Source organism: Phalacrocorax carbo, chromosome 2, assembly GCF_963921805.1.
Source record: "Phalacrocorax carbo chromosome 2, bPhaCar2.1, whole genome shotgun sequence".
Classification (NCBI taxonomy): Eukaryota; Metazoa; Chordata; class Aves; order Suliformes; family Phalacrocoracidae; genus Phalacrocorax; species Phalacrocorax carbo.
Genome location: NC_087514.1, coordinates 148,844,270 through 148,872,224, shown reverse-complemented (window position 1 = coordinate 148,872,224; position 27,955 = coordinate 148,844,270). Strand labels below are relative to the sequence as shown.

The 27,955-nt window shown below is 43.5% G+C and overlaps 1 protein-coding gene and 1 long non-coding RNA gene across 3 annotated transcripts in view; one reads left to right on the top strand and one right to left on the bottom strand.

Moving 5' to 3' along the window:
• Window positions 1–441: 441 nt before the first annotated feature.
• On the bottom strand, window positions 442–27,952 carry LOC135312110 (uncharacterized). The gene is made up of 5 exons (XR_010371768.1): window positions 27,479–27,952; window positions 26,452–26,555; window positions 5,059–5,112; window positions 991–1,121; window positions 442–699 (listed from the first exon to the last, which is right to left on the bottom strand). It is a non-coding gene; the product is annotated as an uncharacterized LOC135312110 (long non-coding RNA).
• ARHGAP21 (Rho GTPase activating protein 21) overlaps window positions 26,915–27,955 on the top strand; it is a 127,018-nt gene continuing 125,977 nt past the window's right edge. The window contains exon 1 of one of the 2 annotated variants that reach the window (XM_064444792.1): window positions 26,915–27,025. The gene's annotated coding sequence lies outside the window, so the exon portion shown is untranslated. Of the gene's footprint in view, window positions 27,026–27,113; window positions 27,187–27,955 lie in introns of those variants that run through there. The other variant, XM_064444793.1, reaches the window with a different exon arrangement.

Genomic DNA, 27,955 nt, shown 5'->3' with positions numbered 1-27,955 from the left:
TATTTTCTCAGATAAAATAGCAGTGAAAACCCCTAGTGTAATCAAACTTGTTGCACATGCAGACTGTAATTGAGTCTAGCTACATAGAAAACTTTAATTTTCAGTTTCAGTTAAAAATGAGAATCTCAAAAGAAAAACTTTACAAGAGACAGAGGGATCCTTGCCCTTTTTAAAATGTTTTCCAAAAACTGATAGCCTACCTATAAAGATCTGAGGTGAATGCAATACCTAAGTGTACTGTGAAAGGTATTTCCAATTCTTTTTCTCCTTAGATTGGAGGGAGGAATTTAACACATGCAAGTTAATGTAGGCGTGGGATACCTCAGGTCAGTCTTCCAAAAGTTAGCTCTGGCCGCGCTCAGCAGAGAACTCAAGATACCTAGCGAGCGAGCGTTGGCCTCCCTCTGTGCTTGTTTCAGCGTCCCCATTTGAAACCTCGCAGGTGAGAGAAGCAGTGTGTCAGGTACTTCACCCGTCCTTTCAACAAAACTGAAGTGGGGGGATAACAAAAGCTTTCACCCCAATGTCACACACCTTTCACAGTTATCCATTTAATGCTGTATACCTTCCTCCAGGAAGTCAGCCACCTCCGGCTGTCTCAGTACCCGAACTAATAGTGTTTGTACCACCAGGGAATGACTGCTGCGTTTGCCAGGGCTGTTCGGAGCAGTGAGGACCATCGCAACAACACGTGGCCAGCTAGAAAAGATTGACCACAAGCCATAAACTATGCTGTGGGATTATTTTGCGGTGCTAAAAGGATAATTCTCTGTTAAGAAAGAGCAATATTCTGCACTTACTATAAATTACAAGAGGGGGAAGGTAACCAAAATAGAGAAGGGAGCGCTAACATTGAAGAAAGGTTGTCATCTATTTTGCACAAAACATGGAGAACACCCAATACCTTTTAGAAGGGAAAAAGGAGACATCGGTTCTGGGTGAGGCTTTGTAAGGCCCTTGAAGGTTGTCAGCTGTAGTTCAGATACTTACTTGTGCTCTGTCACGAAGTGCTGGCCAACACTACCTTCCTTTCTGTCGATAAACTAGGACTTGGTTTCTTTGTACCTTCACAGGAACACGTGTATCTACAGCTGAACTTTTCACTGTTGCCAGTGGTTTTTCTGGAACACAAAGTGGTTCTAAATCTGCAGAAACTTAGACTCAATTAGTTAAATACTTTGCTGTCATGCCTTGTTCCTTCTGCTGCTGCATGGAGCAATGAACTACCGACCAACTACTGGAGTTTGCAGTACAGCAATTTACTTGTAATACTATGAGAGAAAAAGGTTTGGATACCATTCAAAGGCTGACCTTTAGTTTGTTTCAGGAGTGGCATGAAAGATTTCCCCTTTTTTCTGTAGCAGAAAGACAAAAAAATGACTTGTGGTGTTGCGATCTAGCAGTCTCTCTTAGACCTGCACGATTGCATCTCTGAGAATGGTAAGAAAATCCTCTTTCTAATCATGACACAAAATGTCATTATATTAAATCATTACTACACATTCCAAAAGCCATTGGTCCTACTGTTAGTAAAGCTTTGTACATTTGTCAGCACTGTTAAGTCATGAGGTTATACAAGGGACAACTCTATTGCTGGAAGATATATGTTATGCCTTCATAGCTATTGAATTTGCATAGAAAAACATTGGAATTTAGCTAAGATGTTTTGGAAGCAATGCCAAAAACCAGAGTTATCTTGAAGTGCCTTTTCTCAGTAATTTTCCATTTTCCTAAACTATTAGAGGTATTAATCTCTTTTCTTCAGATTGCTTTTCCCCAGTTACACCCTATTTTTATGTTGTGTTCTATCCTGGCGTCTTTTAACCAAATTCTTGCCAGTCCTGTAGTTTTTAATGACACTCACAAACGTCTGTTTTTTTCCAGGAAAGATAATCCCTTGTTCTGAAACATTCAGGGTGCTCAAGCATCCAAGAAAATTTTATGGGATTTCACCTGCTTGGCGGGTGCCTAGCTGCACCCTTCAGTGGTTATGTACCTTAGAAAATATGTTTCCTGACTAATCTGGATAGACTGGGAAAACATGCAATAATATAACTTGGAATGAAAACAGGAGGTACCAGAATAAAAAGGAGAGGCAAGCAGAATCGTAGAATCATAGAACCATAGAATGGTTTAGGTTGGAAGGGACCTTTAGAGGTCACCTTGTTCAACCCCCCTGCAGTGAGCAGGGACATCTTCAAATAGATCAGGCTGCTCAGAGCCCCATCCTACCTGGCCTTGAATGTTTCCAGGGATGGGGCATCTACCACCTCGCTGGGCAACCTGTGCCAGTGTGTCACCACCCTTGTTGTAAAAAATTGTTTCCTTATATCCAGACTAAATCTACCCTCCTTTAGTTTAAAACCATTTCCCCTTGTCCTGTCACAACAGGTCTTGCTAAAAAGGTTGCCCCCATCCCTCCTATAGTTCCCATTTAAGTACTGGAAGGCCACAATAAGGACTCCCCGCAGCCCTCTCTTCTCCAGGCTGAACAACCCCAACTCTCTCAGCCTGTCTTCATAGAAGAGGTGCTCCAGCCCTCGGATCATTTTTGTGGCCTCCTGTGGACCTGCTCCAACAGGTCCATGTCCGTTCTGTGTTGGGGGCTGCAGAGCTGGATGCAGCACTCCAGGTGGGGTCTCACCAGAGCAGAGCAGAGGGGCAGAGTCACCTCCCTCGCCCTGCTGGCCACGCTGCTTTTGATGCAGCCCAGGATATGGTTGGCCTTACAGGCTGCAAGCACACATTGTTGGCTCATGTCCAGCTTTTTGTCCACCAGTACCCCCAAGTCCTTCTCCACAGGGCTGCTCTCAATCCCTTCATCCCCCAGCCTGTATCGATACATTGGGCTGCCCCGACCCAGGTGCAGGACTCTGCACTTGGCCATGTTGGAACCTCGTGAGGTGCACATGGGCCCACTTCTTGAGCTTGTCCAGGTGCCTCTGGATGACACCCCATCCCCTTGGCGTGTCAACTGCACTGCTCAGGTGGGTGTTGTGTAAGTAAGTGTGTCATTTTTTTGACATGGGCAAGAATATAACTTTTTCTTTCTGAATCATGCATGTCGTTTAATTGTTTTATCTGTTTATTTTTTTCATGAGAATTATTGTAGTAGTGTTTCTGCTTTTTCTTGGGAAATTTGGAATGAGGTGTAAGTAAGTGCTCAAAATTCAGCTTTTGGAAATAATGGTTCAGCATAAACAGTAGCACGGAGAGACAAAGAACAGACCAGATACAAAGGAATATTCAACAGTAGCATGAGCAGCAGAAGAGTCAAGGAAGGTAAAAAATGAAGTGTCATTAACAACTTTAAATGTAGAGTATTGATTGGAATGGATCCATCAGTGAGTGTACAGGAAGAATATTGAAATCAGTTAAATATGACCTGCTGAATGAGTGTGGAGACGAAAGACTTTCTGTTGAGAGCCAGTTTGGTCCTTGGCCCATTTATGCCATACGGGAAAGAAAACCATAAGAAACTGAAAATGTTTATCTTCCTCCAGAAGGCATTTCACATAATAATATGATGCTATTAGCTGCATTCAAGCTTTTAACTACAAACACCCAATTTAAGCTTCCAGTACTATTTTGCCTACGCTGTGTATGAGGCAGTCTCAGCTCTGGAAAATCAATTTGAGTCTCTCTGGGTCTTAAATTTAATCAACCACATTAGACACCTATGTTATTCCATCTGAATAGATCTCAGTGTTACTAATAGTCTCTCTTATTTCCTGAGGTTTTTAGGTCTTCCCATCTCAGGCTTTAGCCTATTCCTTAGATCTTTATTTCCAATTCTCCAAATTCCTCTTATTCCTTGTTGGGCAGAAAACAATTTACAAGCTCAGCAGGTGCTGGGAGCAAGGTGAAGGATGATCTGGAGACATGGCACAAACACTGGTGAGTTCGCAACCCTTAGGGAAAACAAACCCCACGAACTGCTGAGACACTCTCCGTGGCAGTTACTGGTCTTTCATGGGAGATTTTAAGAAAAGTAGCAAATTCATAATTTAAGAGGGAAAAAAATCTCTGGTTTGTGTCCCAAAGTATCAGAGTGGAGAAGCCGGCTGGCTTGCGAGGCATGGAGAGAGACTCCTTGTGCCACCACCATGGCCCAACAGGGTTTTGTTTGCTCCAGGAGCTTAGGCAGCAGCTGCAGCTGGGGGAGGAATCCAGCTATTGAGACGCAAATCAGCACAACAAACATCCCACTTTGCTGCAGTATTTCTAGCTCCAGTACTCAGACAAACACAGAATAGGGTTTATCCAGGTCAGGCCTGGCACACAGTTGATTCTGCCAGGCCTCAGCTGTATCCTGCAGCAGCCTAGCCAAAATATGCCTCAAAATACTTCGATATTTTCCCCACACAGGTCACAAGCTGGAATCCAAAGCTAGCAAGTGTTTTCCTGATTATGTTCCGTTTATTTATAGAAAAAGAGTCAAATATAAGAACATGTTTCCTGTGCAGAAGGGAAGAAGGAAGTCGAGGCACGTCATGGCACTGCCCCAGGCAGATCTGAAGTCTTTGGTCGGGCACAGACTTACTGGTGTTATTTTCCATCCCTTAAACTGTGTTTAGACTGTCTCAACTTCAGCAGTCTCTGAGACGTAAATTATTTTATGCAGAAGGACAACAGCATTTTGTGAAGTCAAAATAGGTTGTGAAAGCTGTATACAAAGCTACTTAAGAAGAAGGAGTGTGTGTTCTCTGTATTTGAATAGCAAACTAACGTCACAGCGTACGGGCCCCATTCCTACAGAGAAACACAGACCAACAGAACACAACTGCTCACACACCCCGAGTTAAGTCCCTACTGAGTCTTAGCAGGATCAGAGCCACAGTTTTTAGTTAGTATAGGTGTACACATGAAAATAGTATAATTTTCAATGTGAATGTTATTCCAAGCAGTCCTTTAGCGTCCCTTAGTATAACGGCATCAGCCTAAAAATGGGAATGCTTGTACTATTATTAACTATGAGAATTTAAAATTTCGGTACAACATTTAATGCGTTACTAAATAGCGTGGAAATGCGGTTGTGCAGTTTGTGGTAAGGCTTACCAAACACTCATTCACCAATATGGAGTCATGGCTGTTGAGGTAAATCTTCAGTACCTGAGGAGAGAAAGGGACATCATAGCTGTTCTCAGCCATCATTACATAGACTTTCCAAAGTTCATAATAAATACTTACAAGTCGCATTCTAGTAAGAAAGAAAGAATAGAATATAAAGTCTTGTTTATGAGTCATAACAAGCAACAGAGAGCACATCTGCTTTTTTTCTGCTTTGCAGCTCACCTGCTCATAAACGCCAGAGCTTTCTTCCCTGAGGCTCCTCAGGGCCAAACCTGGTCTGCCTAAAGCCATAGTTTCATCCATGTCTGAACGCAGCCATTATCCTGACAGAGCAGACAGAACCTCTGCATCATACACCTTAATTTGCTAAGAGAAACCCTTCCCCAGCCAAAGCACTAAACCATGTAAAATTATTATATGTATTGCAGGAGTGGCCACAAAGTAGTAGGAATCAGCTAAGCCTATGGAGTAACAGACTTGGGTTGAACCAGGGCATGGATAGTGGTGTTTTATCCTGCCATTTTTGGAAGGGCTGGGAGGATGAGACAGACTATCATAGTCTCTGGTTTACACAGCAGCCCAAGCACCTCGCTGGGAGCACTGTGCTCCCGCAGGACTGGGAGGCTCTTGTGGCGGAAAAGAGACAGCGACGCAGCTACTAATGTCATCTCCAGCATCCTGCCAAGGTCTCCTGGTATTTTCCAAGTTCAGCTTTCAATGTTTGAGCAGATGGGATCACAGTTTAAAATTGTAGGGGTGTAGGAGTTAGCTTTTCACCGAGAAAAAGCTCTAAATAAAAAAATGTCATCAAGTTAACTTCTTTAAACATCCCTGCCTTTCTCCCAGGGTTTGTGCTGCCCTCCCTGACTGCTGCTATCTTTACTCAGCTTGTTTCCACAACCAGTTTTTCTCATCCTCTGCTGGCTCTCACTCTTGCCCCCAGACTGCTCTATAAATGTGTGTTTTACAGTCCAAAAATACCATTCCTGACTTACAATTCCCTTGCCAGCCCATGGCTCCAACTGAAATAATTGGGTGGGTGGGAAGTATTTTGAAAATCAAGGAAGTAGGTGATTTCCATGTGTAGGTTTAATCAAAATTATAGTGCCAAGATACTTGAAACGCTACAGTAACAAGGCCTGGCTAATGTCTTCTGCTGCTGTTGAAAGGAGCTGCTGCTTTCACTCCTTTGGAGAGTTTTGATATTTAGGGAAATGTAGTGACCCAGTAGCTAGTACTGTATTTATCCATAACATAACTAGCAGCTAATAGAGAGCTACAAACTTATGAAGTTATTTAAGAATTTAGGGTTTGGATGGTTTGGGGCTTGTAAAAATTTTTCCTCTGCCCTCACACACTTTGCAAAAGCCCCTTGCCAGCATATAGTCAAAGGTCTTCTAATTAGCCATTCCAGGAAAACAAGCATTTATGATTTGATCTTTTGTCCATAGTTTCATCTAAGGTGAAAAATCCTGCAAAGTTGCCATCACTCTTCTGAGTTAACTCAACACAAAATCATCATACCAAAATTGCTCTAAAAGTCAGTTTTAAAATATGCAATTAGGCATTCATGTTTCACTGTCTGCATTAACTGTTTTGTGAAAGATAAAGAGTAGTTCTTATTTATGTATAATATTCCTGTAATGATGATTGTTAGGAGGAATGTGGACATAGAAAACCAACTTAAAATAAAAATCAGTATTTTTATCCTTGTTTGTAATAAATTCTCAGCTAAAAGGTATTTTTCTACTTCCCATATTCTCAGTTATTTTCCAGAGCTCTACCAAAACTCGTGTGTTCAGCATTTTAAGTCAGTCACAGGATTCCTGCTTGATCCCTGAGGTCCCTTCCAACCTGCGATTCTGTCATTCTGTGATTCTGTGACTGCCTATTGAGTGTACTTTGTTAGCTCTACCTTACTGACTTTTGAAATTACAGTTAAAACCCTGCACATGTTGGGTTTTAACTAAGGATGCTTACTTTCCCTCCTTCCAACTAGTGTGTTTCAAAGGTGGCATCGAGATTGTTCATCCAAATTAAGTTTCTTTTTACTCTTCTTTGTGCTTCCCACAGCAGGCCCCCTTGCCTTTTCCGATACATCTTGTGTGTGTTGATAGCGCATCGCCGTGCTCCCATTTAAATGCTGAATTATTTCAGCAACCAGGAAATTGCTTTCTTTTGCTCCAGTGACATTTTATGGCACAATAAGGCAGCCTTAAAGTGAGAACAACTAGCTTTAGAGGAATATCCTTTACCATTTGATCCCCTCTGGCCATGACAATAGCATAAAATATATACCGGGCCTCATCTTAGTTCCTGGCCTAGATTTTTGTGGCAATGCCAGAGGTTGCTCATCTGCTTTTCCTAGTGCATTGCAATCAACAGTTACCCCAGCAACCCTGGGATTGCTTTCCCTGACTCTCTGAACTGGGCAGGCTCCTGCACAAGCCTTACGTGGTGCCGAGGTGCCGTAACCCCCACCTTGCTCCTGCCCTAGGTACTTGTTTCGTACATAGGCGCAGAGTAATGCAGGATTACATTCTGATGCCTCCTGCCTCTCCTACTATTTTTAATTATTTGCAACACCTGGAGAAACTTCTAGAAGTCCTGCTTCTGGTTTTAGCCTTCACCTGTGCACCAGCTCGCTCCTCTTTGTCTCTAGAGATCTGTCAGTCTTTTAAAAAACAAGAACATTTTTTTTCCTGACTAAGCCAGATTCTTGGCATATTCTTCCAGCATTCCTTTGAACAGCCAGTCAGCAAACAACAGCACAAACACTCGCCTGCCCTCTCATTGTTTTCTGACCCTGATTTACAAGAGATCAGTGTGATAGATGTTTAAACTAACCACAGGCTTGGTTTATGCCAGGCCCCTCCATCTGAGCTTTCATGTCATATTAATTACAATTCCTTTAAATTCCATTGCAATCAAAATCAAAAGCAGCAGTTATATGCTTTCAGCACCTCCCACCCAAATATTGCTTATTGCTCGAGGCCAGATTCTACTCCTCTTCTTCTTTCTGAATATCATCTTCCCTTCTATTACTCATATTTTCACATTGCTCTTGAAAACCGTGGAAGTTCATCTAGTCGAGCAGACAGCCAAGTGTAGTGACATCCAAGAGCAAAGTGCTACTTTAGATAAGAGTGCTACAAGCTGGCCCTTTGCAGACATTTCTAAGCTGGCTTTCACAACATGTGATGTGGGCAAGCATACAGTCTTAGATTTTCTGTTTTGAAAATCGAGAAGTTACAGCCCTGATTTTAGAGATACCTATCAGCTCTACTTTCAAGCTATTAGGGAGTGTGCCACAACAACTGAAAACAAAGGGCTGCAGGAGCTGTAGTATTAATGTTTTTTCATATCCAGCAGTGGCACTGCACTGGGCAAAGTGTCCTATTCAACAGCTGCATCTTGAGGGGACACCCCGTCACAGCACTGGCCAGTTGTGCTGGGGTTTAGCTACTCAGCGTCTTGCCCAGTAGATCAGCTGCTGGACTGCACTCCGCTTGCTGCACCTTGGCCTCTTCCTAATACCATCTCCTTTGTCCCTCACTGCATTTCATTTACTGTCTAGCTTCATCTTTTCTTGTATTTTTAATTCTGCTCTGTCTTAATTTTGCTGGAACTAGCAACCTTCTGCTGGGCTCTCAGACTCCGAAGGATCTGCTGTACTTCCTTTCTGGTCTCAAAGGACTGCCGCTGAAGCTCCTGGCAGAATTTCTTTCTTGTAGCTTTTTTTTCCCCCAGACTCTACTGAAATAGCTGTTTGACTTTCCAATAAGAGATGCTGCATTATTACCAGGAGCAGGTGGTTCTCATTTCAGAAATTTCAGTCAAGAAACCGAAGCATGTGACATCTTGTGAATCACAGATTCTTGCTTTCTGTCCTGACATTTCTCTTACCTTTTTGAGTCGAAGGCTGATCCTTAAAATGGATAACTAAGTGAAATTGCACACCACACGACTACAGCCCAGCCAAATATTATCTAGACAAATGGCTTAGGTGGAGTCACTGCAAAATGCAGAATTAAAAAAGATCGCTAGATTTTGGCCTATATGATATTTTTATATTTGTATTATTAGTTTCCAGATGAAATAAAAATGACATAGCCTGACAACTCCTAAGTCAGTGTCTCATCTATCAGCATAACTGCATATTTATTTTCTTTTTCAAACAGTTCAACCTGAGATCCTATTTTCCATTTTGCAGCCTTTCTTCACTCTTGCCTGAGAACTTGGAGTGATGGCAACCCTGGCCAGCCACCAGGCGCTTCAGCTTGCTCTAGGCTGTAGGAAGTTAAACAGAAAATGTACCATGTTAAACCTTACAATCTGTCCAATTAGAAAAAATGTATGAGGAAATAAAGCAGGAGGTCACAGAGAAAATTATTTTTTAAACTTATATTACAAAAAGTTATCTACAACAAGAGGTTATATCAGGTTTAGACATCTAAAATTAAAAATCTTAATGTCTTACACATTTTAAAATATGTCTCCTGGCTTGGAGGTCTCCGGCTAGGGTCTGTCTCTCTATTTGGTGTTATCTGAATTGAGCTAGTTGAAAGGCAATTCTGCTGTCTTCAGATGAGTTCATCCAGTTTCCATCACTAGCCCATCACGTAACAACAACAGCAACAACAACTTTATACTTAGCTCATGAAGATAGGCCAGAGAATCTTCTTCCGCACCTCGCTGCCATCCAGACAGGCTGGAAGGCAATGCAGTGTCCTGGGAGTAGCCATGCCTGAGCCCATAACAACTGCTTTTTTGTCCTACTTAGTATCTGAATGATCTTTATGTTTGCATTGTGTGCAAAGGACAAGAGCCCGGAGCTTGTGCACATGCTATCTGAGCAGCTCTTGATAACGTCAGTGCCACTGAGTTACAGTCATTATCCCTGATAAAAGTGATGTTGTCTTGCTGCCTCCTAGGTGGATTCACTGTGAAAGAGGAAAGAGCGTACTTGCAGGTGTAAGGAGCAATGCTTCCCGAGGATACTTTAGTCTCTCCCTCCTTAAGAAACCTGTCCTTGACCCGGGTTGCCCATCTGGGTGCTCTCTCCTCCTTGCTGTGGCTCTGCTCCTTGAGCTGCACATCTACAGTCATGGCTCATAGTTTTATTCTTCAGTTCTGACCTAGACCTTCCCTGCTTTGTCTTCTGCCACCTGTGCTCCACTGAATCAGGGTGCTTAGTTCATGACTTCCATAAAGTTCAGAACTGGAGGTAAGATGAGTCTTTCATTCTAATTTTAAACTATAATTTAAAAAAACATTTTAAACTGTTACTTATAGAACTCAGGTATTTTAAAGACAGGAGCTCATCAGGGAAGGAGAAGGAATAGTGCATCGCTCTCCGCAGCTTCCTTACAATGAAGGCTAACAAGGAACAGACTGTTCTATTGATGCAGTATTTCAGCCTGAGCTTCCGGAAAGACCAGTTATCTCTTAAGGGTCCCACAAAAGCCTCTATTGATTTATTTCCAGCTAAAACTACTGCTCCTTCCTCTGATGTGTCTCCTACTTTCAAGAGATTTACTCAGGTTACTCTTCATGATTTCAGCTTCCATGTCTTTAATCTTTCTTATAAGGTGTTAAGGGATTCTTGTTCTCTTTTCAGCATTTTCTGCAAATTCAAAAAATAGCTGTTTTCAACACCTTTTCTTCCCTCTCTGTACTTTGCTTCTGAAGGATCTCATTATAAATACCATTTCAGCAGCTTTCTCCTTGCTTGTGATTCACCAACCTTTCTACTTCAGATTTGTCATACTCTTTCCAAGTGAAAATTTTGACTCGTCTCTCCGGCATTAATTGCCACGCTACTGTCTGGTATTTCCTAAGCTGGGTTAGTGCAGCACCCACATTGAGATATTTTCGGTAATCTTTTTTAATGCCACTCCACTAAACACATTTTCTTGAAACTCTTTAGCTTGTGCGTCCTCTTATTATAGAAACCTGACTTTGGTTTCCCACATCCGTTACTCCCACCTGGTATAACATGCTCCCATAGTTCTGTCACAGGCAGGAAAGAGGTTGTAGGTTTGTGTGGGCTCACGAGTCACTGTATCCTAAAAACGTGAGCAGTTCTCAGATAGGTTTGGTGAATGGAAGTAGATTAAGTCTTGAAAATATCTCTAAGGCTAACTTGTACTATCCTTTGCTCGTATTTTTTTTGTTTTATCTCTGCATTTCGAGAGGTGAATAATATATAATCAAACCTACCAGATTTTTCTAAAGACAACTGTACCCAACTGCGAAGGTGTAAGCACAGAAGAGAGGGGCTGAGCGCTTAGCACTGACCAACGGGGAATAACTGGGAGTAATGAGATTAAACTGAACAAAGGAAAACCACTGAAGGTTGAACATCAGGAAAATATCCTGGCTGTGTCTATCAGACCATGGACTGATTTCCCACGGGAAGTGGTGGAAACTCCATCTCTTGAGTCATTTAAAATTAGACTAGACAAATCACTAAAAAACAGAGGGCTGGGAGCAACCCAGTTGGAATTGGAAGGGGATGAAGTAGATGGTTTCAAAAGATGGTTTAAGTCTCAGTTCCTCTTATTCTGGAAATGAATACCATGCCTTGTTTAGGGTCTCTTCACGCAGGACTGCCAAATCTGCAGCTGCACTATGTTCTCCTCATTATGGTCAGGTTGAAATGCTAATGTGACTCTAACTGATAATTTTTCTGTGTTGTGGTAATGTTACAGCTCAAGCCTGCTAGCATAACCAGAGGAGTCCCCCACGGGCCCTCCTCCTCCCCATATTGCAGACCTGGTTGGGGACTGTCATAGGATTTTTCTGCCAAAATGCTTCTTTGTTTTGGACCGATTCCTCGTTATTTCCTCTACCACATACCCTGCTGGGCTGAGCTCCCCTAGATGGCAGAGCTGAAGCAATTTAAATTGCAAAATGCTTTATGCAGCCTTGCTGAAACGGGGACTGCCATAGACAGCCCACTAATTTTTCGAGAGCTACTTGCTAGAAACAGCTTCTGCTGTCATGGTTCACTCTCTGCTGCATGTGAGAGATGGTCCAACTCCACGTATAGTTAATGCAGTTAAGATTTGGCTCCAAAAGGATATTGTTTCCCATAAACAATTCAAGTTTCCATTTCTCAAAAACAGCAGGCCAAGAAAACCATTCATTCATGGTTGTGCCTTTAGCAAACCCCCATGGTCCAGCTACACTGACTTTTCAAGAAAAAACCAAAACAAAACATCTTTGACACAGCTGGGCAAATGCTTGGGAAAGCAATGATCGTGATGAGGCAAGTTCAGAGAAGGTTGAAGTGACATTCTTGTCCATGTACATTTTTCAAGCCTTCTGTTACATAAAACTACGTGTTATCCCATTAGCAGCGTTAGCCCACAGTTCTTCTTTCTGTCCAAGCACAGATGTTTTTCCTACTAATTGAATTCTACTGCAATGCATCTTTTCGGGTTGAAGTGCTGAAGAAAGCTGAACCCAAACTGTGTCACATTCTGAGGATTTCTTTTGAAATTTCTGTAAGTTTAAGGATTTGCTAAAAATTATTTGACTTCTGTGATCTCCAGAACTATTTTAATTTTCTACAGTTTGAAGACGAGGACAACAGGTCAGGAGCTTTTTTTTTGGCGTATTCTTTCTTCTTCAGCTGAACAGCTCCATGTGGTGAGTTGCATTTCTCAGCTGGCAAAAGACTTGATATGTTTTGAACTAGTGTTGGATAGGCACAAGGTGCCTGAGAGTTTCCCATCTTACAGTCAGAGACAAAGTACATAAACCGATAATGGCTGTGGTAGATATATAGAAGGAAAAAGGAAATTACTTGGGAAGCAAGAAGATTGATCTGAATTATTTCAGGAGTGTTCTTTTCTTACGTATCTGAGCATCTAAGTTTAGGTAAGTAATACATTCCAAACCAGGAGTTGTGAGTAGAGCATAGCAAAAAAAGAAATAATTTTACCTGCATTGATAAGTCATCAGTTCAGAATCAGGCTAACCTTCTTACTGAATTTTTATAGCTTTACAGTTTATTCCTGAAGAATTTTCTTCTTTTATCACAGTTATTCTGCACGCACCCAGTCTTTTCCTGATTGTTTCCTTATTAGTCCTTGTATCTGTTACACTTCCCACCTCTTTAATCTTTTTTTTGCTGAGTTTTACCATTTCTAATTTCTTACTCATCTTTGATTGCCTCCAGCTCGTTTCACATTTACTTTACGTATTTTTTCAGCTTTTGCGTCCTCCCTTTATGTCTTAGCTTTATAATTACTGTAGATCTTTTTTGATTTTCCTCAGTACTGCTTCACAGTATCAAATACTCATGTTGCAAAATCTCCCCTCATATAAAGATCAACAATAAGTGAGCTGGAAGTCATCCGTATTTCATTATATTTGGCACTGAGAAGCGCAGCTTTTAAAGAGCCTCCACCCTACAGCTGCATCTCATCATTGATCCATTTAAATGCGCTAATCTAGCCAAAAAGCAAATGTTTCCCATTACAACCTGTCTCTAAGTGACATCTATGTGCTAGTTTAGGAATAGATCTTCATAACAGAACTACTTTGGAGGTAAAACAGGAAAAGATATTCTTCTGGTTCAGTGCTAAACACTTGCATGCTTTTAGCCTGAAATAAGTATGGAGCCATGCCCTTCCATCCAGTTACATAGTTGGTAAAATAAACATTGTGAGCATTGCTCACTGAATACAAATTCTGTAATTACAAGATACATGTATGACCGGTTAGGTGAATAGAAATTGGATCCTATATTTGTAGGGACATGTCCACAGAAAAGGAAAATTATTAAAAATTCTGAAGTTCGTAATGAATATAGGGTAGGATATCTAACATGCTACTAATATCCCAAAGGTCCTCAGCTCTTTATAAGGGTGCTCATACCAACATAGCTTTGTGAAAGGAGTAATGAGGCCTGATCTGCCCACGGGCTAATACAAGAGTGTGTGAGATGGCTTTTTAGTTTGTTTGACTTCATTGACATACCACTGGGAATCCTGCTAATCAAGATGAAGTGTCTTAAAAAAAGAAAATGTGGGTTTTGCAGGTTCTGTGACACAGAGGCATTTTGACGTCAACCTCATAGAAAGGTGAAAAGGAGGTTTCTTACAATTAAGCAGGAAAATAAACAGCATATTCAATACTATACTTGTTATTTCACATATGCATATGTTGAAATAACAATTGATATCCAGTACAGATTATCTTTCAGTCCTCACGCTGCCTTCATACTTCTCGGCAGTCGGTGGGCTGCAGGACTCATCCCCAGTGCTCTGTTCCAATGCTGTCACAGGAGAACTAGAGGGTTCTATAATGAGAAAGTGGGTAGCTGTAATTTTGGTACTCAGGAACTCATGGGAGTCTGTTTCTTGACACCGAAGTCAAGTAGATAAAGAAGAACATACAGTGAGACATGCACAGGCTTCAGAGCACTTTGCAGGAGCTGCTACCAAGCGATCCACGGAGGTTATACCCAGCTACTTATGCATTCTGGCACCTTTTGAAATACTATGGTGGCTGCTGAAGGCCTTTCTCACTGCCAATTGCTTTTTGCTTGTGTTAGATGGGTCCCTGACTCATAGTTTCTGCACTGCTAACACTTACAAAACTAAGTCTATTTTTGATCACACTGGCATCTCCTTTCCAAAACTTCTTCCTTTCCCTTTAATTCACAAATGTAGTCAACTGCACTTTTGACCTCTGGTAAACCTTCCCATACACTCAGCCTTACGGTAGACATACTGTTAAACCCCTGAGCTGTATTTGCTTTCTGAATTAACGTCCCGGCTGTGATAAACATGGCAATTTTGGATAACAAAGTTATAGTTTCATGCAATTCAGTCATACACCGAAGGCTGCCTTTATAGACACAAGGACTGAAAAATAACCTGCTGTAAGGAGGCTTTGGTATTCAGTCCCATTTCCATGAAAGGGACATGTCTCAACTACTACCTTGTCCAGCAGTGAACAAGATAAGGATTTAGTCACTCCTTGCTAAAGAATAGTTTAAAGAATATGTGTACTGAAAATCTTTCTACAATGCTGACATTCAGAACTGATCTTCAATGAACAAAAAACCCCCAACACTTGTGAGAGTATATACTGTGAAAAGACAAGATTTGAAGTCAGTTTTAATGCATTTGGCATGTAGTATATGAGGCTTAACTCTTCACCTCAGTAGAGGTCAATTATATCATGTCTCAATATTTTACTTTTCTCTAGACTTATACACAAGTCAGTTGTGAAACAGATCTTCTAATAATTTCTTATGGCAGTGGACACCACTGCTTTATTCTTTGTTACTATTAAATGGACCCAATTTCTACGTCAATAAAAATGACATGTACTAGGCATATAGACTCCAGGGTCACAGCCATTCCTGGTATAGCCCACAAAAGACAGACTGCTAAGTTTTGTAACATGATGAATGAAACTAAACTGAAAATCAGTATTTTCTTTTACAGAAGCTTTCAGAATACAAATCCTAGTGCCTTGCTCAGAGTAAAAAAATCCTGCCAGTAATACAGAACCTGCAGCATAGTCACACTGCCACTCTCACTCCACAAAATGGTATGACAATTTATGAAGTGATAAGCCAAAGAGTTAGGGAATAACTAATTAATGTAATTGAAATGTCTCAGTTAGTATACTTGGTTAACAGCAATGCTACCAGGATAAAATTCCCCCTACATACTTGGATGAAAGCCTTACTGTTAACTCATGTCATACTTATTTCTTAACATAGAAATAATTAATACGTGTATATGTGTGGTTATATAGAGCAGAATTGCACAGCTGTCCCCTGCAACTTATCAAAGAGATGCTGTTTTTATATACAGGAATAACGTGTTACTTTTATTGTAATTCTCACAATACATCGGTGGACAAAAAGGAAATGGGCTAATAATATACCATTATAGTTACAGTAGTCTGGGCTCTCCCAGAAGTCAGTGAAGAGAAGTAAGAACCCCAAAAAGTTGATTCAAGCCGTCTTTCATAGTGGTATCAATATGTCTGGTCAGCTTCTGTGGCTCTTCATTGACTACTGAGAGAGCCTAGCTGATTAGTTCAGATCAAATGAACAATTTATAGATGGGTAAAATCAGGTGTCACGAATACCATCCTCAGTGTCTAGTGCACTTGGAGAGCACAAGGCAGGCAGAAAATTTCCTTTGCCTCAGGATGTTAGGGCTTGTGTTATTAGGCTCCCTGTTTGTGCAGAGAGTTCTATTGCAGCCAGATTTGTTAGGATTTGCTTGTACCTGGAGTTAGCAACAGCAGCCATGCTGGAACACTTTACAAGAACAAGAAACAAGGAACAAGAGCCCCTCATTCTTATCTTCACAGTGAGCTAAACTAAAAGCGAGTAAGACATTCATATTTTTGAAAGAGACTACCCAGCATTCGCGTTGCTAATCCATTAATGTTTTCAATATTTCAGGAGTGCTCCTGCTCTGAATTGGAACCAAAAGCAAGCCTTTTCATTAAAAGCCAGAAGGAGAGAGGGAGCATGAGATCCATTTAATTAAAACATTTCCAGCCAATATGCTAAGGAACGTTTAGGTTCTGCACGTACCTTATGCATAGTCAATGGAAATTGCATGAGCAGAGGCTGAAAAGGCTTGGAGGAAGCTAATGTAAAACGAGCAAAGACTACAATAGTCTAGACTGTAGATTACAAGAATAAGGATCTGGCATTTACCGGAGAAGAACCAAAATATTTTGCTACTACCCGGACCCGCTATCAGTGGCAAGTGAGCCCCGACATAGTTTAGAGCAATCTATCAGTCTGCTCTGCACCAAGTGCCACATTTGACAGTATTAAGGTGTTCCAGCAATGCTTCTGCAGAGGATGCTGCAAGGAGTGGTACCATGAAGCAGCACAATTCCCTTGCCCAGAAGTGCCAGTCTCCCTATAGCAGGCATATCCTCTGGATGGCTCAGTTGTCTCTATACCCTCTTTCAGTGCAGGGTAGCATAACAGGTGGGGCAGTACTTCGATAGTCCAGCAGTCTGTGAAATAACCATTTGGCTCTAGGTGTAGCTAAAGTAGGCAGCTGTCTGAGGTAGCTGTCTTCAAGAGACACTAACATGGACCACCCTTTCCCAGTGATCCAAGCAGCGTGCCTCACTCTCTGCCCTCATCTTTGCTCTTGTAAGAACGATATCGTCATGATCAAGAAGAGCATAATCCTCTGAGCCGGAGTGAGAAAACATCTTGCAGGAGGAAAAGCCAAAAGATGACTGCTGCAGTGTTTCCACTCAGTTCATCCCCTTCGCTAAGGCAGCTAACTATTGGAAGGGGACTTGAGCTCTGCACAGCTGTTATTTACCTCTGTTTTGAAATGCAGAAAATTGCAGTACTCTGTTTATTTAACCCTTTTTTGCTTTGGAAGTATCATGCAGTTCAAAAGGCAATATGACTGAATTTTAAGAAAACTGTTGTGCTGGCAGTGTTTTAACAACTGTTTCTTTGTAAAAGAAAAGCAACAAACAAGGGAAAGGAGATTAAATAAACATAGAAGCTATCAACAGTGCAAAAAAAAATCTTAGCAAACAGAGAAGTTTCACAAATGATGACTGGTGCAAATCTTTGCTTTTTGTCTGGCTTTCATCAGTATTTCTCTAAAACTTAAGGATGCCTCCAAAAGAGGAGCTTGACACACCACAAAAGCAATGGAACCTGTTGCTCCTGCAGCTGTTCCTGCAGGTCTGGGAATATGAAAAGCAAACAAGCATATCAAGGAGGAGGGTTTTCCCTTTAGATTTCTTTTTCATATTAATCAGACCCAGTTATTCAGGCTAATTACCTTTATAGAAGTTGTGTAATACTTGTGTCCCTCACCTTAGGCAGTTGTATAGTCCTGAAATCTAACAGCCCATCCCCATCTGATCAAAAGGAAAGACCACTCTTAATGTAACAAAAAGATTAAGCCTTTTCCTTAGACTTTGGGGAAAAAGTACTTTGCATTACTGTGCTCAGAGTTTGTTTTGTATTTTGCTTAGGGCTTAAGGACCGCCTTGAGACTTAAACTAACTTGGACTATTTCCCCTCGCATCCTTTGTAACCCTTTGGTCTAATCCTGCAAATGACCTTTGTGTGGACATACTTTGCATCCACATGGAGCCATTTGGAGTCTGGTGCATGTGAAACAGCATAGTACTGCAGCAAAGAGTTCAAGTATATCTAATGAGTTAAAATATTTGGCTGCTGCTTTATTCTGGGAAAGCAGTTCTGAAATGAACATCTGAGGGTGGCTCAGCAGAAGACTGGGCTGAAAATATTCTGTAAACGTGGCTTTGTTCCTTAGTTCATTACTTTCATTTTGACTTCTCCCGGCATTATGTTATGGCTGATCAGATTTCTGGATTGATTTTTGTGTAGTTTGCAACTCTAAGCCCATTGCCACACAGCAACAAACTGGTGGAGGGTGCTAACAATTAATTTAGTCACAGTAGAAACATGTTATATTCAATTCAATTCAGTCAGTTCAAAAGCATGTTTCCACTTCATACACTACAGTTTGCATAGGCAGTCAGCATAGCCTGTTTACAGAAAATTAGTGAGCATTTCTGTTCATTAGTTGCAATAATTTACATGGATGGGTTTCCATGGTTTTTCTGTACATGCAGACAAGGCACTAGGAACCTGAGCCCAACCCCAGGTGTCCCTAATTCCCACAGTTGTCTCCGTTGGTCTCTCAAACTAGAGCAGAATCACTTGTCAGATAATATCTCTATCTTTGACCAGCCAGCATCTTCTGTAGCATTTCACATTTGTTCAAATGGTTTGTAAAACACTGGAAGAGATTGAATCCAGTATTTTCTTCTCCTTGAAAGCAGCATTCATAGACAATTCTTTCTCAAAGTACAATGTAGCTTCCTGGGGAATTTATAATATTTCTACTACAGTATAAATCCAGGAAGCTATGGTGACAGTTTAGCTCTGTTAAAATACCAAACATATTCCTAATCCAGCCTCTTCTGGAAAATTCATACCATGCAGACATAAATACAACCCAGCTTGCCTCACAGATTTTTTTTGGTGGGGGATATTATGCTTTCGTGGACACTGCCTCCCCATTTTTTATCTCACTTTTTAAAAGCCAGAGCAGGAAGATGGGTGGTGGGAAAACAGTGGGGGGAAAAAAAAACCAGCAGAACAGTGTAATATCACTTTCAGAGCCTAGTCCCCATAAATAGTAATCAGCTTACAGGTTTAGAGACCTTCTGGCCTTTAGATGGCTCCTGCTGTCCCAGAGAGCATCTCCTGTGTCTCTCTTGAGTGAAAAGAGAGCTGAGCAGTGGTCGGTCAGCATAAGTAGCAGCACATGGAGTCAGGTTTAGAAGCCAGTAAGAGCTGAGTACCTGGTTTCTACGGGGTATCTGGTAGTGAGGTTCTGATGAGCTCAAAGTGAAGTAAAAGCTTGTTGGATGAGGTAGGCAAAATAAGAAAGCAGCAACTGATACATTGCCTTTGGGTGGAGCACATCATTTTTGGAAGGAAGGAGGGTTCTGATGAAATTGGTGTGTTTCTATGATATAAACATACCATTTTTACTCCTGAGCTGTTTCTCATTGCCTGAAAGCTATCTTGATCCAGCCCCAGCTATAGGGAAGTTTGTTAAACAGCAGGGCTCAGGAGAAAGCTGTCATACTTCATTCATTTAAAGGGAAGCTGTGGATAGCTGGAAGAAATACAAGATGGGTAGCCTGAATTTTGGGGATGGCTGTTAGCACCTCTGTGCTACTAAAACACAGTTTCACTAATCAGCGGATCAAGCTGCTGATTATGTGATAAAGGAAGGAGAGAGTGATAACACTGTTGTCAATTCATCAACAGCTACTTCCACCTAAACTGTCAGTTCAGTAGTTAAACTAAACATTTTACAAAATAGGGCTGATTTATCACCTCCCAGTCTACAGCACAGAACCAAACGCAGAGCTGTTATTTCAGTGGAGGAGCTAAGGTAACCCAGATTGTCATTTCACTTTTCTCTGCCATTCAAGCACTTAAACCTTTTCTGTCACGGCCAATTTTAAATAGATTGGATATTTATTGTGTTGAACTCTTTTAAACTGTACATGTGTGGGAGGGGAGGGTTTCTGAGGGAAAATGCTGCACATCTAATAGTCCCTGCTGGCTTTCTAAAACAAGTTAACATTGTTTGACCTAAAGTGAATAAACCCTCAGCAGAACTGAGGCTGATGACTTTATCTGTTAGACTCTGGCTCCTCTAATTTAAAACAAATGAAAGAATGTAGACAGTTTAAGTGAATGCAGAAAAGATGGGAGTGATATTTTTTCCCTTAGACCTTTACAAAATTAGGAAATCTTGCTGTAAACAACAGGCATGGCATTTTCTGAAACAAGTTGTTATTCCACAGCGACAGTTTCCAACAGCAGAACATGAAAAACAGGAGTTTTGCTTTGCTTATGATTTCAGAGTGTTTCAGTAGATTTTCATTGCTAGGAACCCAAGTTAATAGTAAAATGAGTTCTGCTGGGCTCCTCCTAGCCATAATCTTGCTTGCTCAAATTTTACACTGCAACTAATTCCCCTGGGTTCACTGAATTATACTTGAAATTGCTTTTGTCTCTGGCTGGATGACGGTAAATTCCTGCAGGCTTGAACAATTTCGTGTTTCTTTACAGAGTACCAAGCTTGCTGTTGGAACTGCAACAGGAACTAATGCCCCAAACCCACCAAAATGTATCAGACTCAGAATAGCAGGGTGGTTGGTGTGAACAACTGAGGCTTACTAGTGTAAAAGTCATGCATCGGCCTGCCTCGGAGCACATCGGTAGCCTCACACAAACACTCCTGGGTCCAGTTCAGAGAGACAATACGCAGACACACGTGGGAGCGTGTATAAGTACCAAGTTAGTCTGTGAATTCACAAGACATCAGAAACTTTTCACCATCTCTGCTTGGTCATCCTTGCTCTGAAGGGAAATGAAATACCACGAGCCTCTCACCTGAACACAGCTTCCCCTCTGTTTGGTGACAGATCGGTGATGCTGGCCAGGAGGAGCTGTCAGCTCCTGGCTTCTCTTTGCACCTTGGACATCTTCACCCAGACTGCATGAGGAGCAGCACCCTGACAGAGACAGCTCTCCCTTCACATCTCAGCTTTGTTAGCTGAGAAGACTCCACTGAAGAATGGAAGATACATCAGCTGAGACATTGGTTTCCATAGGGTAGCTAGCTGCTTCCCAGAAGTAGACAAATGCCAGAAACCAAATGGCTCCTTTCTCCTTAAAACACAACAGGATAAGGACTAGATGCCCAGACGTCCACCCAAGCTATAACATTACTCTCTGTTGGTACCCTCAAACCCACAAAGTACTTTGAGAGTATGCAGTTCATTGCCCGCTCTTCTATACCTGGGATTTTAGTCTGTGTACAGACATACTCCTCTGTCATTGTGGTCATGTCACACCTCCTCTTTGCAAAGGTGTTGGAGGCATATGTATGCACACACATGTGCACACAGACACACACGCTCTGCCTCTAAGGAGAACATAAAGGGCCAAGAAACAGCAACACACAGCCTGGATTTAAAAAAAAAATAATCTCCTTCATGTAGCACTGAAAGGCAAGACCCAGTTTCCTGCCTCAGAGAAAGCTGACCCAAAAGCACCTCTCCCTCCATCTACCATCATCATCCCACAGTTGGTATGGGAGGAGACAGCCCGACCATTTCTACGCACGTTTCAGGTCAGGACATCAGGGCCACTACTCAGCCTGTGGATAAGTTCTGCGGTCTCATACTGCTACTGGAAAGATGCTGAGGTGTTCTTGAAGCAGTGGGTGGGGGAGTTGTCCTGGTACAGGATAGGAAATAAGCCCAGGGAAGTCAGTTCCTGCCAGCGCCTGCATGGAAGGGTCAGTTCCCATGCACATCTCTACTCAGTGGCCACAGTCTCAGGACACAGGTCCTGAGAGTATAGCCAGAAATATTCCTCACAGCTTCACTGAGTACACCCAGTAACAGCCTTCACCTGAGGTCCTGGACCTGCCATGCATTTATGCAACATCACACTCGAGCTGACCCATTGCCTCAAGTAATAAACAGCTATGCCAAGAGGAAGGATCACAGGGGAAGGCAAGAGGCTGCATTGCCCACCAGACTGGCTAGCTTAGTGCTGGAGCATATTTGAGGACATAAAAGTCACCAGCGACACACTTCTGGTCTTACAGAGAATCCCTTTCTCTCCCCCTCACCTGTGTTCAGCATGCCTGGAGATGCAGGCTCTGCTCTGCTTCAGTGCCCAAGTACTCACAGGAGACTCTATTCCCCCTTTGTTCACACCCAAGGCTTGCCCACAGGCTTGCCCTGTACCTGCTCTGCACATCTTATTATTCATGGGTACTGCTGGCAATCAACCTCCTATCTCAGATTGGAGCCCCTGCTATCCATTTTTACCATGCCTTCAATACATTCTTCTTTTTGTAACATATCCATTTTCTTTTAACTTTATCCACCTGAATTTTGTTCCTAATGGTTAATCCTTCTGTAGATGTCTGAAGTATAGTCCTCTCACGTCCTATCTCATTTCTTGTGGCTTGATGGTTACCTCTTGCAAGGTCTGCTAATTTCTGTTTCTACCTCTGTTCATAGAATCTTCAGATGTCTCTGATCAGTGGTCCTAAGCTGGCCACTGTTCCAGCTCATAGATGACACCTTAACACTCTCCCAAGATGTGCACCCCACCACACACCGCAAGCATCCTCCTTGGCTTCCCAGTAGGCAAACGCCTCCTTTTCACTACAACTTTAGGTAGGCAAAGATTCCCCCTGAGGGCCAAGTCCTGCAGAATACTGTATGCACTTAAAATGGTGTTACTTCTAGGGGATATTAGCCTAGCACCCTGTGACTTCTGAAGACAGCACGACGAGCTTCAGGATGCCAAAATTGTGTCTTACTACGGACACAGTGGCAGGTCTGGCTGCAATTCTCCTTGGCAGTGCCCTGAGATTTGAAAACCATCAGCATCTGGGGCCAAGTGAGGTAGGCGTGATCTCCTGTGAATAGAAGATCGAAATAAGAGAAAGGAGACACTTTGGTCAGAGTTCAGCGTATACATGGGAGCCAATACATAGGCATGGCAGCAATGACATTTATTTCTGTTGCCAGAGTGTAGGTGATAGGAACGTCCATAAAGTGAGAGGGGAATACTGTGGTACAGTTACCAAGAAAACTGCCACCCCCAGTGATGTCTAGGGTGAATAATGTACTAGTGCTGGACAGGAAACAGATGGCTCTATCATGACTGAATCACAGGAATCTCAGTGCAGAAATCTGTAAAGCAAATAGAGTTGCAGACAATGGTCCTATTACTGTGTAGGTCTAGTCATGATTTCATGGCTTTTACATGTCTAGGAAGGGACTGTCTGCTAGCTGCAATATCTTGGAAATATCAATTAATGAAAAGTACATGCATCATTCACTTCTCTAGCTCCCATTCTGGGGAGAATCTAAAGACTTGGTCTCAGGCAGGGCACGTGTCAACATCCTTGGGAGAAAGTAGAGAAGCTGTTAGACTGAGGCCAATCGGTGCTCTGGCCATGTGCTGAAAAGTCTGTAGCCAGCGTGCTCACAGCACAGCTCACAAACACTTTCAGGGCATCAGTAGCAGTCATTATTACCTCCAAAACAGGAGGTTCCAGAGGTGTTCATGTTCAGCCTGAACCTCTCAAAGCAGGCCCTGACCATGAGATTTAAGCAGTTGGGGTCTATGGTGGAAAGTGTTAGAATGATCATAACCTCAGCAGCTCCTACAAGTGACATTTTCTGAGAGCAAACATTGGTACATCAGCATCAGCAAGTACAAACATCTACTTGTTTAGAGGTTTATCTGCTCCTACTGACTCTTCCTTTCATCCCCAAACTCAGTCTCTGTTAAACTTGGACCTTTTCCTACTTAACTTTTCAGACTTTCTAGTCTTCTCCTTATTCCAGCACAAAATACCCAAGATTTACTGCTGTCTCCCACTACTGCCTATCTAATCTACCCTACCCAGGTACTCCATACTAATCTAATCTAAAAAGTCCTGTAAGGAACCTGCTCTCACTTTAACCTCTGTTTCTCTCCACTCATGTTGTTCTCTAACCCAAAGGTAGGGCATTTAGGACTGGCTATGGCTGAGCCTCCTCACTGCTTGTGGCACCTCAGGTCTGACTTGTCATGGTGGGCTGCAGGTGGTTAGAAAAGAGAGGGCCTTCAAGATGCCCAGGACAATGTAACTGCTTCGGAAGTAAGTTGCTTCACAGTGGGCTGAGTGCAGGTTAGATGTCTAAACACATGGGAGAGAAAGGCATTTCTCTGGGCCCTGCTAGAGGTGCGTGCTAAGGACCATGTGGGAAGAAAGCAGGTACCTAAAACATATTTAATGTAATGAATTTCAGTCCTCCAGTCTATCTGGCCAAGTAAATTTTGATGCCCACAATTTAGCCTCTAGAATTTCTATATTCTCAAGAAATCACATGCTCATTCATTAAGTGGTAGTTTAAGAAGATAGAGCCCCATAGTTGTGCCACCACTGACCCGGCAGAACAGAACAACTGAGCACCCCCCCACCTCTGGACTGCAGAGCAGGCTTAACTCTGCCTACCTCAGCAATTTAAATTCAGCTGCTAGACTTTGCACTGAAGTGGCTCAGATGTGCTCAAAAATGTCTGCACTAGCTCTCCTGTGGGGATGATACTCTTTAGCAAGGAGTGATAATAAACAGTAGGATGGTGCTAACACTTTAAGCTGCTACAGCTGTCTGCTAAGTGAATATGTGTCAACACCTTCAGACTGGAAGGTGAGAAAGTGAAATAGCTCTCAGTTACCCTAATTCGGCTTTTGCAATCTCTTTTATTAAATCACTTTCAAGGGTGGTTAAGGGACTCCGAGGTTTTGCTTCCATGTTATGAATCCGAGATAATGAGTATGCTTCTGAAAGCTTGCATCTTCTTTAAGTTTTTCTGTTGTAACTATGATACCATATTTAGAATGAAAAATTACAGCAGCATAGCCTTATACATGAAAGTCCTAAAAACACCCCAGTGTCCCAAAGAAAAACATCTGCCACAAAAAAATAGAACGCTAATTAAAAGGAAGAGAATTAAGTACACAGTTTAATAAAGATTTGCTAGTGTAAATATTCTGTTGATAATTACACAAATATAACCTTCGCAGAGTTAATAAGAAGATCTATTTCCTCTGCCTGGCTATGAAGTAATTTGTGATTCTAGGATCACATTTTCCTCTGTGATATTTTCATCTCCCTGTTACAGTTTGGAAGCTAAAGCTACAGAAATTGATTGGCAAAGTAAGAAAAGTAAAAATGGAAGATTTGCCACTGTACTGATGTAGCTGTGCTGATATAAATAGAGACTTGATAGATACTAAACGATCACTCAGAGACTACTTGTGGTTTAATCTCTCTGAGACATTTTGTAAATCTGACAACTTTCTACACGGATATTAGTTATGATGCTAATTTAGATTTGGAGTAAGTGCTGTGGCTCCTATAGAAAAAGTGATTATTAATAATACACAGAACTGATTTTACATACATTACGGATTTTTGGTGATGTTCTGCAGATTGACATGATGACTACTGTGCAGAAAGCAGTATGCAGCCGAGCAAAAAACTACACTTCTTGGTTCTGTTTGATAACAGCTTCTGAACAGGAAAAGTGCCCCGCCGGTTCCCATTTTCCACCCTTCAAAAATCTCAAGCGATTTTAATTCTGGTCTCTTCAACTTTTTGACAACCATGGACCAGACTATATTAAAAGTTTGCTCAGGGGCTGAATGGCAAATAAATCTCCAAATGTTGTATAACAGTGAGAAACGATTAGGGAGCTGGACAGAACCATCCTGTGGATGGCCAACTGGACAGCTGTATGCTTACTTAAAATATCTATATATAATCTCTTGTCCAGGTCAGGTTCAGCCACAAAGTAGCCTTTATCATCAGAAATTTATGAGGAACTCAAATTACTACTAAACTACTACAGGTTTTTAACTGTATATATGCCTACTGAAATCCATGGTAGCACACAGGATTGTTGGTAAGCACCCAAATCAGTGCGACAGGCCTGAAGCGTAACACCCTTACAAACTCCGCAGATACGACCTTGGTTGAGAAGAATCAGCATTTGGACCTTGAGACTTTTCTTCCTACTACCGGATGTAAGCTCTTTCCTCGGTTCTCTGGATACCAGTATTCATACCTGCTGCCGATGTGAGCAGCGGATGGATGGCCAGGCCGGTCACCTCTTTTAAGAGATCACTCAGAGTAGTGTCATAATCTCCAACCCCCCCCAACCCAAAACAGTGTTATTGTTTTGAAAGCACAAACAAGACACTACCTTTCGTTTCACACAAGACTTTTACCATTTCTTACAAATGCTTTTTCTTCATTCCCTTTCACAGACACCTTACTTATCCAGCCTCTGCACTGAAGATCACCGTTCTAGAAAAGGAAAAAAAACCCACACACTCCGATAACGATAGGTGAAGTACAGAAAATATTTCCGTTTACCACTTTCCCGGAGACAACAAAATGAGCCTCCCCCCACGCTGAGAGGCGGCCGCAGCCCCTCGGCCTGGACCCCCCCGAGGGCGGCCGTGGCCGCCGCCGTCCCGCCGCGGGAGCCCTCACGAAGCCAGGTGCAGGTCGGAGCTGGCAGCAGAGGCACTAAATCCTGACTTAGGGCGGAAAAACTGAGAGCAGTGCTGTGTGGACCCCCCCCTCCGGCCCCCGAAAACGCCTTGGGGGGGGAAGAAGACAGCGCCAACTCCCGCCGCCTCAGGGCGTGCTGGCGGGCGGAGGCCAGTGGCGGGGCGCGGGCCCGGCGGGGCTCTGCGCTCCCCGGCGGCAGGGCGGGTGCCCTGGAAGGCGGCCGGGAGTCAGTTCCTGCCCTGGCGGTGTCGTCTGAGGAGGTGGGTGGATTTTTTTGGAGGGAACAGAAACCGCCAGCCTGGAGGCGGGGGAAGGGGACAGGGACGGGCTCCCCAGCGGCGGAGGCAGCGGGAGCCGCCAGCACCGGGATCGCCTTACCGCCGCCGCGGGGCTGAGGGCTCGGAGCCCCGCCGGCCGCCGAGTAAGACGGGGGCCGGTGTGAGGGCCGGCGTTGCCCGTCGCGGGGTCGCGCTGCCGGTCCAGGCTCGGCGGGCTGGGGCCGCTTGCCGGTCCTGCTTCTGTCAGAGCGGGGGCCACCGTGAGGCGCTGGGGCGGACCCCGGGACCTCGCCGGGGCGAGGGAGGGGGGTAACGGGACGGTGGAAAAGGGAAGGCGCACTCGGAGGCCACGGACAAGGAGGTACCGCGCCGGACCAGGGAGGGACCGCGGTCGCCGGCGCAGGGGAGGCGGTTAAACCGCGCAAACCCCCACACCTTCAGGAGGGCGCTGGCTGAAGCTCCCCGGCGCGCCCGCGGCTCCCCCTCAGGCCGAGCCTGGGCCGGAGCGCAGCCAGCAGCTCCCGCCCGCCGCGGCGGGGGAGGCCGGTGCCCAGGTGGCCGAGGACACGCGGCGGGCGCAGCTGGCGCAGCGCGATGGCCCCCAGGGCCGAGACGCCCTAATTGACGGCGGCGGGGTACAGGCAGAGCCGTCCCGGCCCCAGCGGGCGCCGGCTGCTGCTGTCGGGGCGAAACAGCGCGTTCGTGCGAAGGGGGGGCGGGAGGCTGGAGGGAGGGGCGGCGGGCGGGGCGGCGGGCGCGGTGGTCTGATCGCGAACGACTCCGGCTACGTAGACCGGGGGGAGGGCGGGCGGGAGCGAGCCGCCTGGTAGTGGGGTAGGCTCGCCTGAGAGACAAAAGCCCGGCTCCGCCGAGGCAGGGGCTCGGCCTCGCTGCTGCCGCCGCCGGGAAGGC